Source organism: Diabrotica virgifera, chromosome 9 (assembly GCF_917563875.1).
Source record: "Diabrotica virgifera virgifera chromosome 9, PGI_DIABVI_V3a".
Taxonomy (NCBI): domain Eukaryota; kingdom Metazoa; phylum Arthropoda; class Insecta; order Coleoptera; family Chrysomelidae; genus Diabrotica; species Diabrotica virgifera.
Genome location: NC_065451.1, coordinates 199,560,976 through 199,572,672, shown reverse-complemented (window position 1 = coordinate 199,572,672; position 11,697 = coordinate 199,560,976). Strand labels below are relative to the sequence as shown.

The window sequence follows — 11,697 nt, the reverse complement described above, 5'->3', positions numbered from 1 at the left end:
TCACCCTTATTTTACGAGAAATTCTAATAATATTAAATATGTAAATTTTACATCATCAGAACCAATACTACAGGTGCTATGAACTCACTTATCTATAAGGGTTTTGATAATTTCAATAAGTTGCCAACGGAACTCACGTTGACGACCTCAATGAACATGTATAGGAAAAATTTAAAGAAATATGTTGCAAATTGTATTTAATGTCTCATGTGGCTGCTAAATGTGTTTTTTTAACTGCGTGTAGTTTAATGTAATATTTTGAGTAATGTAGTATTTTTAATGCTTGTATTGTAATGGAATATTTTAAGTCTTTTTTTTTGTTTTATTTTTATTATTATGAATTATTAGATATTGTATCTTAATAACACTTTTCTATTGTCAAATAATTTAAATTGTATATACATATTATAAAATATCTCAATTGTAACTGTATATTAGGGTTACATAATTTTTGAATAAATTCTTCTTCTTCTTCTTCTTCTTCTTCTTCTTCTTCTTCAACGTTCCGATAACATATCTCTCCTTCATCTTTTTAATAAAGGTTATCAAACTGGCTATATACCAACGGATTGGCTGCTATCGACTTTTGTGACGATACCTAAAAAAGCAAACGCGAAAAGATGAAGTGACTACCGAACCATTAGCTTGATGAGTCATGTTTTAAAGATATTTCTACGAATTTTGCACTCTAGGATGTACCAATAAATAGAAGAACAATTTGGTGATACACAGTATGGATTCCGCAATAACCTTGGGACCAGAGAAGCACTATTTAGTATTCAGGTTATGGTTCAGAAATGCAGAGATGTCGAACATCCGGTTTATATGTGTTTCATTGACTTTGAGAAGGCCTTTGATCGGATAAAACATACTTAATGATTGCTATTCTTCAGAAAGTGGGTATTGATGATAAAGAACTACGCATTATCAAAAATCTTTACTGGCATCAACGTGCAAATATCAGGATTGGCCGGGACACGTCTGAAGAACTTCAAATGCGAAGAGGAGTAAGGCAGGCCTGCATTTTGTCCCCACTAATATTTAACATCTATTCTGAGTTTGTTTTCAATAAAGCAGTGGATAATGCTCAATGTGGTATCAAAATGAATGGCGTCAATATTAACAATTTGAGATACGCGGATGACACGGTGACTATGAAGAACTTCAACATCTGATTAATAGGATTACCACAACGTGTGACGAATATGGACTCAAGCTAAACACCGCAAAGACCAAGGTGATGGTTGTCAGTTAGACGCCAATACAACCCGAAGTAGTAACAGCTTATGGTGAACAATTAGAGAGAACTAACACTATCACCTACTTTGGTTGTAATCTAAATGAGAACTGGGACATGGGCAAAGAAATAAAGAAATAAGAATACGTATAGAGAAGGCCAGAGCTGCATTCTTTAAGATAAGGAAACTTTTATGTGGAAACAGCATTACAGTGGAACCTCGATTTTCCGTCAGGGCACCGGACCAAGGGTATGACGGATAATCGAAAAGACGGTTAACAGAACATTAAAAAAAATTCATAGTATTATGGTGACACACTGAATTATGGTAACATACAGATATTGACTAATAATTATTGTGCTGTGCGTTTTTATTTTTGGCTTGCGATTCAAAAAATAGAACTCTAAAAGCACGGTATCATTTATCATTACCTATTTAAATTTAATCCAGAGCCCTGGATAAGAACAAAAATTATTTACATAAAAAATGCGGTGATGGCATACCTGCACATGTACATTTCAACGAATTTCGTTTGGCTTATCGCAATGCTCAACAAAATAAATTGATGACTAAATTTTTACTTATGTAGTCAATATAACTTACGTAGGTATGGACCCTGATGATTAACAGAGGTGACGGTTAATAGAGAGACGGATAATCTAAGTTCCACTGTACTTTGAATCTTAAAATTAGATTAGTGAGATGTTATGTGTTCTCTACTCTCTTGTACGGTGTCGAAAGTTGGACTTTAACATATACTCTTCTCAAGAAATTGCAAAACTTTGAAATCTGGGTATACCGAAGAATCCTACGAATAAGTTGGGTGGATAAAGTTCGTAACGAAGTTGTTTTGCACCGGATGGGAAAAATCACGGAAGTCGTCAGAACAGTTAAAAATCGAGTACTTGAATATTTTGGCCATGTTGTGTGACACCCAGAGAGATATAATATAATCCATTTAATAATACAAGGCAAGGTAGACGGAAGAAGTGGGCCAGGTCGAAGAAGAACGTCATGGCTTAAAAACCTGAGAGAATGGTATAACAGATCCTCTGCATCTCTTTTCCGAGCTGCCGTGAACAAAATTGCTATAGCCAATTTGATAGCTAACGTTCGATAATCGAGCACGGCACATGAAAAAGAAGAAGATTCAAGTTTACCATTTCCTTATTCATTCTTCTCAGAACCTCTTTGTTGATGACGTTTTCTGTCCACGATATTTTCAGAATTCTACTGTACACACAACTCTATATAATTATGTATAAAATAAATTGATAAACCTACATAAATACCTTGCAGCTATTTCTAATATACCCCGTATGCAATGATGACAATGTCCTTGTTTTGAATAAAAGTAGATAGATGTTTCTCTAATCACCAAATCGATCGGCGCACAGAAAAATATAGTTATGAAAATGTCACGTACATCAATTTTTAATTTCTAGTAGTCATCCATAGTCGTATTCGCCGCTCGTTTTGTATACGGCTCTTTAAGTTGCTATAGAGCCAGACTATTTTCTGTCCTAGACGCGTTTGCGCTCTATGTTAAGAAATTACGTGGCTAATTCGAGTCCAACTCGCCACTCGGTTCTGTTTACACTTTTCTCAGAGCAAGAAAATATCGGTGTTACCCCTCAGGCTTTTGCAAATTATTTATGTGGAATTTGAAAACGAAAAACAACAATTGAAGCTGGGACTGCGTTCGAGCAACAAAGTAAGTGTTGAATATTTTTGTTTGCAATTTGTGCATTTGTGTATTTGTGTCACGTTGCTAACTGTAAATAAGCTTGTTGTGTAGTGTGGTCGCCAAGGAAACTATTTATGATTCGAAAAAAATCATGAATAATTTGAATATAGCAAGAAAATATTATAGTTGTTAGGACAGTAAATTGAAGTGTTTTATAAAAGTATTTGACATTAAATTTCAAAGAACTTTTTTCAAAGTACCTTAGAAGCTAGGCTCTAACAGGTTTATTGCTTATTTTTAATTTGAAAACAAATGTTCAGTTCTCCTGCATAAATACTTTTGAGATTGATCTATATAGTTTATTTTTTCTCGTTTTTTACTTATTGCCAGTTTTAGTCCTGGATCCCGAGTACCAAAAAGTTGAATAATAACAAGCTGAAATTTGTTAATAGCTTAACGGTGTCTCGTTGGACAAACTTTGATGTGTGGGAACATTGGAATAGGGGCAGTTTTAATTGTGGAACAGGTTAACAATTTGGAACGTCAGACTCAGAAAACGTCCCATGTATTTTGTCGGACAGAACTTTAAATTGATTTGTTACCCTTTCATTAAACTCTCATGCAAAAATCAGACTGATATTGATTTATCATCAACATAACTCCTGTTCTACGTGTCGGACCGTTTGACATGTTCTACGTGTCGGACTTATTAAAATGCCCAGTTGCTGATAAATACCAGTCGTCTGTCTACTGCTCCACAATTAAAATTTCCCCTATTCCAGTGTTCACATACATCAAAATTTGTCCGACTAGACACCGTTAAGCTATTAACCAATTTTCAGCTTGCTATTAATCAAATTTTTTTGGTACCCGGGATCCATGCCTATTTGTCCGATTTTTTGTAGTCGATTCAAGCAACATTCACGCTTTATTACTATATTCTTATATTATTAGTTATTTTTCTCATCGCTATGCAACTCGGGACCCAATTCATTGCCATCTACACTCTTCTTCTTCTTCTATTTTGCCCTTTAATTCGTCCCATTTTGAATATAGGCTTCTCCCAGTTTCCACCATTCGCTTCTGTTTACTGTTTTCTGTTTCCAGTGTGATCCTTCTATCTTTCAAATGTCATCTCCCCATCTCATCTGGGATCGCCCTCTGGCTCTCTTTCCTGTCCATGTTCTACATTATTGTATCGTGGTATTCCACCTGTCGTCCATTTGTCTAGCGTTGTGACCTGCGAAGCTCCAATTTAACCTGGCTATATGTTGTCCTGCGTCTGTGACTTTTGTTTTATTTCTTACCCAGTTGTTTTGCTTTTCGTCTGTCAATTTACTCCTAAAATTGCTCATTCCTTAGTTATTTGTGTCTTTATTATTTTATCCATGTTTACTTTGGTCAATTTATAGTCACTCCACTAAATTTTTTCTGGCATTCTCCTTTTTATTTTTACGATCAAAGATGTATAAATGTGTCTTGCTTTTAGGATGGCTCTCTATTTTCGTTCTTAAAAACAACCACAACTTCATAAACACTTGGATAATTGTAACTCCTGAAATCCTGATTCCAGTTTTGTTTGATGGCCGTCACTATATCTGGAACTCATCTGCAATTCTACGCAGCTTCGTGCTTCTTTTTCTACATCTCGGAGCATTTTGTAGGTCCAAGCAACATCGTTGTTTTCTCAAAGTCGTTTGCAAGTTGCTCCATTACCTTGGGGTCACATTTTGGATTCTCGGTCACTGAGAGTCGCTCTGCAGTTGCTTCAGAAGGATCTAAGATGTACAACTGAGCAAACCTCCGATTATGGCCGTCATTTGGCCGAAGCACTTCTATCAAATGATAAATCTGACCGTGGAGTCGGAAGCAGTAAGATAGATTCGTAACCTGGAGAATCACTGCATATCTGTCTACTCGACCTTGCCTTTCAACATCATCTTCGAATGATCTTCGTGTTCTCTGTAATGCAGGTTATTGCTGCTGACAACTTAATCTAGCTTCAGAACTCTCTTTTAGCGACGTTGCTTACACCTGCAGAATCTGCTTCTAGAGCACGTTGTTCTTCGTTTTGCTAAGCTATAACTTCCCTTCTTTGAGCATTTCTAGTTTCCTTCTTCTTCGTCTTGATGTATATATCCGTGACGAAGGTTGGCGATCATCATGGCAATTTTATTCTTATCTGCAGTAGTGCAAAAAAGCTGCACACACGTTGAGTTCTCAGATTCTTCAACCTGGGTGTTCTTCTTCCTGGACCCGGCTTTCCAAATATTTTTCCTTTCACAGGATAGCTTGAAAGGGGACATATCTGGATTCGTTTCGCACAAAGTGTCCGAAGTATTTTTTCGAGACTTAATGTTGGTCAGTACTTCTCGGTTGTTCTTATACTATGAAAGTTCTAGTTTCCTATTTTAAGAAATTACGTGGCTAATTCGAGTCCAACTCGCCGCTCGGTTCTGTTTACACATTTCTCAGAGCAAGAAAATATCGGTGTTACCCCTCAGGCTTTTGCAAATTATTTATGTGAAGCTGGGACTGCGTTCGAGCAACAAAGTAAGTGTTAAATTGTTTGAAATTTGTGCATTTGTTTATTTGTGTCACGTTGCTAACTGTAAATAAGCTTGTTGTGTAGTAGTGTGGTCGCCAAGGAAGCTATTTAAGATTCGAAAAAAAAATCATGAATAATTTGAATATTTTTATTTATTCGCTCAACAAGCCGTTATGGTAGGGGAGCAAAGTATGCTAAATTTGCAGTCACTCGAGCGCTTTGGGGACCTACTGGGTTGTGAAGAGTAGGTCCTAAAACCAAAAAAAGTTAAGTAAAGTTTTCCATTTTAGTGGGGACTTTCCATTTTTAATTTTTCCATTTCCAACAGTCGTTTTTTAGATTATAGCACCATCTATCCATAACTAATTCGAAAAAAAGTCTGGAATAAAAGTTACTTATTTTTACGCAAGGAATTCAAACCTGCAATAAAAAAATGGGGGCTCCCATTTAAGATTTTAAAGTATCACCCCACCTCCGTGGCGGGTCGTGTTTAGTGCCATTCGATAGATTTTTCAAAAATATTGAATACGTGTATTTTTCAGTTTTTCGATCTGACGTTCATTTCGCGAAATATCGCGGGATTCGTATTTAAAATTTTAAATTTATCTCCCACCCCTCTCAGTGGGAAGTCGTGTTTGGTATCATTCGATAGATTTTTGAAAAATATTGAATACCAATTTTTTAGTTTTTCGATCTGTCATTCATTTCGCGAAATATTCACTTTTTTCTTGTGTAACTTTGGAACTCATCCATTTCCTTACGCCCCGCTCAAATCGTCAGATTTTTAAAATATACACTGTTTCGCATGTACTTAACTTACCTTATCTTAATCTGACGATTTCGAGTTTTTCTAAGAATAGATTCTTTTTTCGGCCCCCCTTAACGAACTCCCCTTTATTAAGAGCCAGTTTATGGTAGAGGTGCATTTTGAGGGTACAAAATTTCTGCCCATGTAATAATCTGACGAGCTCGAGTAACTGCAAAAATCAACGCTTTAGCTCCCCTACCATTAAGACCTAAGACACTTTTATAAAATGCAATCAAAAGATTCTTCTTCTTCTTGATATGACTATCCGTGACGAATGTTGGCGATCATCATGGCAGTCTTCACTTTACCTGCACCAACGCGGAAAAACTGCACATATGTTGTGTTGAACCAGGTTCTGAGGTTCTTTAACCAGGATGTTCTTCTGCTTTCTGAACTTCGTTTTCCAAATATTTTTCCTTGCAGGATGGCTTGTAGGAGTGCACATCTGGATTTATTTTGCATAATGTGTCCGAAGTATACCAATTTTTGAGATTTTATGGAGGTAATTGTAGAGCGTTACTTTTTCTACAGGGGTTTGGTTGATGTATAGTTGACCTTCTGTTATATTTTTCTTGCTAATGATCATAAGCTTTGTCTTTTTTACGTTTATATTGATTTTATATTGTTAACTGTAATACGTGATTTTATTCATGAGGACTTGTAAGTCTTCTAGGCTGTCCGCAATTACTATGGTGTCATTGGCATCTTCTTCTTAACGTACCCTATCAAGTCCCCTTGACGTTGGTGATTAACATGGCGAAACTGTCGCTGTCTCGAGCTATTCTAAATAGGTGTTCTGCTTTCTTTATTCCCGTCCACTCCCGGATATTTTTCAACCAAGAGGCCTGCTTTCTACCAATTCTTCTGCGTCCTTCGATTTTACCCATCTTAATAAGTTGGAGAATATTATATCGGTCTCCCCTTACTACGTGTCCAAAATAGGCAATGTTTCTACATTTGTTGTTATCAAGCAGCTCGCGAGCAGCATTTGCTCTCTTAAGGACTGCTACATTTGTCAGCATAGCCGTCCATAGTATTTTTAGTGTACGTCTGTGCAGCCACATTACAAAAGCCTCCAAACGATTAATTGTGGATATTTTTAATGTCCGTGCTTCGACGCCATACAAGAGGACTGATCAAATTTAACATTTAATCATGCGCTTTCGAAGTTGAAGTTTGCAAGTTATCATTACAGAAGAATGACCTCATTTTTAAACATGTGCGGGCTATCCCGGTTCTACATTTTATCTCTTTATCTGGATCTAGTTGTTCAGTAATATGGCAACCACGATATTTAAAACTGGGTACTCTTTGAATTATATGACCATCAACATATAACCGTGAATCTTGATAGGCCAAACGGCTAAATACCATGTATTTTATTTTTGAACAGTGTTATGTTTAGACCAAACTCTCTTCTCACTGTGTCAATGGCATTTAAAAGGTGTTGTAACCTATTCATATCATCGCTTAAAATAACTTTATCGTCTGCATATCTGATTGTATTTATCAGAATTCCATTAACTTTCACACCCCAATCCAAACTATGCAGCGCTTCCTTAAATATTCTATCTGAATATAAATTGAATAACAGTGGGGACATGCGTGGGACTAGCAACCTCACCATCATTCCTCATGCTTCTTGAAACACCGCAAGGTGCCCTTTGCTCCACTTGGAGATATATGATTATGATGAACAGTGTAGACAGTATACAAGCCTGTCTGACACCTCTTTATATTTTGCATATTTCTGTTGATTTTCCATTTATGCAAGCTCTCGCTGTTTGACGCCAGTATAATTTTTCTATGATTCGTACATCTAGACTATCAACTCTTTTATCCTTTAATATTTTAATTGATTTGTGACGTAATCGATAAAAGGCCTTCTCATAGTCAACAAATAAAGCAAAGACTATTATGGTACTATAACCTTTGCCAAATCCCGGTTACTCAACAGGCTGGTAACTAACTAATTTATCTGAGAGTCTGTTGAAAATTATTTTGGTAAGCAGTTTGTACGGATGTAGCAACAGGCTTATTGGTCTGTAATTTTCGAGTTTGTGTTTGTCTCCTTTCTAGTGTAGTAAAATAACCTGCACATTTTGCTAAAAGGTTGGGATAGTACTCCTAAAGAAGTACCATGGTCTTTTTTTAAACCAAAATGAGTAAAAATTGGAAAAAATCCTTTGTAAAAGGCATCAATTTTTTATTAAAAATCCCTTTAAGGGCTACATCACAACAAAACGTTTTCGATTTTATAAAAAATCATCATCAGTGTTAGACAGATTGGATGCCAGCTGAGCCACCGAAGAAATATTCGAGTTGCCATTAAGTCATTAGAATGTAAACAACACAATTTGCATTCCACGTGTTGGGAAATTCAATACCGTACCTAAGGGCAGTGTCTTTGTTGCCATGTATCCATCCTAAGGCATTTTATTTAAGTATGCACCTTTAATGCATCCATATTATATTTAAAGTAATTTTTTGGTGGCTCAGCTGGCATCCAATCTGTCTCACACCGATGATGATTTTTTATAAAATCGAAAACGTTTTGTTGTGATGTAGCTCTTAAAGGGATTTTTAATAAAAATTTTATATCTTTTACAAAGGATTTTTTCCAATATTTGTGATTGATGGTATACAGCCAACTACAGGAAAAATTTTTTTTTTCTTGTGGACAAAATGAGTAGTTCAAATTTACCGCGCCGTAATTGTTGTTTGTAATTGGTCCAACCTCAGGCAAGTTTACTCCACTGTTATGAAGTTTTGACACTAATGCATTTATGAAATTTTGACACTAGTGACATTTCATAGCTTAATTAAATTATATTGGCGATTTTTTTCTGCTTTATTCCTTTAATTTTTAGATTTTTGGACTACTTTTATAAAGAACAGTTGTTTTTAGAACTCTTTAGCAACGTATCCGTATAATATACGAGTAATATGTATTTATGGATTACCGTCGATGGTTGATATGATCAACCACAAAAGAAGATATATCTGGTGATTTTTCTAGTGACTTTTTTGGGTGTGAATCTGTCTTTTTCGTTTACTCCGCGTGGTTTAAAAACAAATCATAGTTCATTAAGATTTTAACGTAGTTTGATCTTCTGCTGTAATAAGTTCTTTTGTTATTCTGGCTGTCTCAAGGAGCTTTTTTATTTTTCATCTGCTTTAGGTCATTCTATCATTCACGTTAGTTATTTTTAGATAAAAGATACAAATATAGTAATTACTTTGAAGCAGTAATAAGCTATAAAATGGTATCTTTTTAGATAGTTTAAAATATCTTTCGAAAACTTTATTACAGTAGTTAAGAATACTATTTGTCAACTATTAACTGTGCATTAAGCATCAAGTAAACATTTTAGAGTGAATGCATTATGTCTATTTATACAAGCGTTAAAATTTGACCACAAACCATTACTAATTCAATTGAAACGTCAAATTTTGAAGCCGCTTTAACTTCACTTACATTGTGGAAATAGAAATAATGTCTGGTTTAAAAATATTCACTTTTTTCCATTGTACATAAATCTAAGAATCGATTTTGTTCTACAAAACAAAATGCAAGACTTCTAACAATATAAACTTTCCATATACTTAAAATGTCACTTGTGTTGAAAACAAGTTGGAATTAGTAGTTTATAAACGGAAGAAAAATAAATAGATTAATAAATAAATTTTTCTTTAAATTACTGCGAAAAAATATCAATAAAAGTATTAACTTTCATAGAAGGATTTCAAAGTCTAAGTTTTTCAACCTAATAAAAATATTTATAAAATATTTTTAAAGGATATTTAATTAAAAAATTTTTTGGACCATTTTCCTGGTGACACATCCATGGCTTCTAAAAATTGCAAGCCAGATGGATGCTGCATTGAAGACAAGAGGGAATTCTAAAAAGTTGCAATTCACAACCCGGTCTACAGCTTGGTGAAGTTCCAAAGGAAAATGGACCTAGTTACTCTATAGGAGTAATACTAATATAAAATAAAAATGTATACCATTTTTATTCAGTTGCAATGCGAAGCCAAAACTGTCTTAATTTTTACTTAGGTTAGAGAGCTCGGACAGCACTCTTACCGACGATTTCACCTCTTGTTAGAGGCTCTTCAGAAAATGCATAGGCTGCTACCTCTACTCCAGGTAAAATTTATTGACATTTATTAGTCCCCCCATTGCAACTGACGTGAAGGTAGTAGGTGCGTAGCGGCATCTGCTAAATGAAAATCTAAGTTTTCCAACTTAATGAAAATATTTATAAAATATTTTTAAAAGACATTTAATTAAAAAACTTTTTGGACCATTTTCCTGGTGACACCTCCATGGCTTTTAAAAATTGCAAGCCAGATGGATGCTGCATTAAAGACAAGAGGGAATTCTAAAAAGTTGCAATTCACAACCCCGTCTACAGCTTGGTAAAGTTCCAACGGAAAATGGACCTAGTTACTCTATAGGAGTAATACTAATAAAATAACAAGAATGTGTGTGTACTTTGTACGCACGTAAGAAGTTATACTTCTACTACATATTATGTGATTTTTAAGACAATACCAAAAAAAAAAAATAAAAGAATAAAACGCACACAAACGCATTGAAAAATGCCACAAAGAAAAATGATTTCTGAACGATAATAATTGTGGGCAAAAATTTTAAATACGCATTTTCTGAAAAAAAAATTATATAACAAATATACTTACAAAATCCACGAGGAAAATAAACTTCCTGTAGCTGGCTGTATACCATAAATCACAAAAATGCCAAGTTTCTTGTAAAAGGTATATATTAAAATACCCTAAATAAGGGTCAAAATACAAAACGTTTTCGGATTAAGGAATCCATCATCAGTGTTTAAAAGCCAAAATTTGCATGCCTGAGCCACCAAAATGTATAGGGTAAAAACCCTTTAAATGTAAATAATAAAGATGTTTTACATATTTATATAAAATTCATCGGATGTAATAGATAAACCTGGATGTTACCCAGGGCAACACAGGACTCTCCCCACGTGGTTGGAACTTTTTTTTTTTTTGGTGAAAACCTCACATATTGGATTTCACCAAAAAAAAAAAGTTCCAACCACGTGGGGAGAGTCCTGTGTTGCCCTGGGTAACATCCAGGTTTATCTATTACATCCGATGAATTTTATATAAATATGTAAAACATCTTTATTATTTACATTTAAAGGGTTTTTACCCTATACATTTTGGTGGCTCAGGCATGCAAATTTTGGCTTTTAAACACTGATGATGGATTCCTTAATCCGAAAACGTTTTGTATTTTGACCCTTATTTAGGGTATTTTAATATATACCTTTTACAAGAAACTTGGCATTTTTGAAATATACTTACAATCATAACATGCATAAAAAAATAAAAAAATAAAAACTTGCATCGGGAATTGAACCCG

At 34.8% G+C, this 11,697-nt stretch overlaps 1 protein-coding gene across 3 annotated transcripts in view; it reads left to right on the top strand.

Annotated features, from left to right (window-relative positions):
• The first annotated feature begins 2,791 nt into the window (after nt 1-2,791).
• The window catches only part of LOC114334209 (band 7 protein AGAP004871), a 688,330-nt gene continuing 679,424 nt past the window's right edge, over nt 2,792-11,697 (top strand). For 2 of the 3 annotated variants that reach the window (XM_050661393.1, XM_050661391.1), the window contains exon 1: nt 2,792-2,952. The gene's annotated coding sequence lies outside the window, so the exon portion shown is untranslated. Of the gene's footprint in view, nt 2,953-5,416; nt 5,479-11,697 lie in introns of those variants that run through there. The other variant, XM_050661392.1, reaches the window with a different exon arrangement.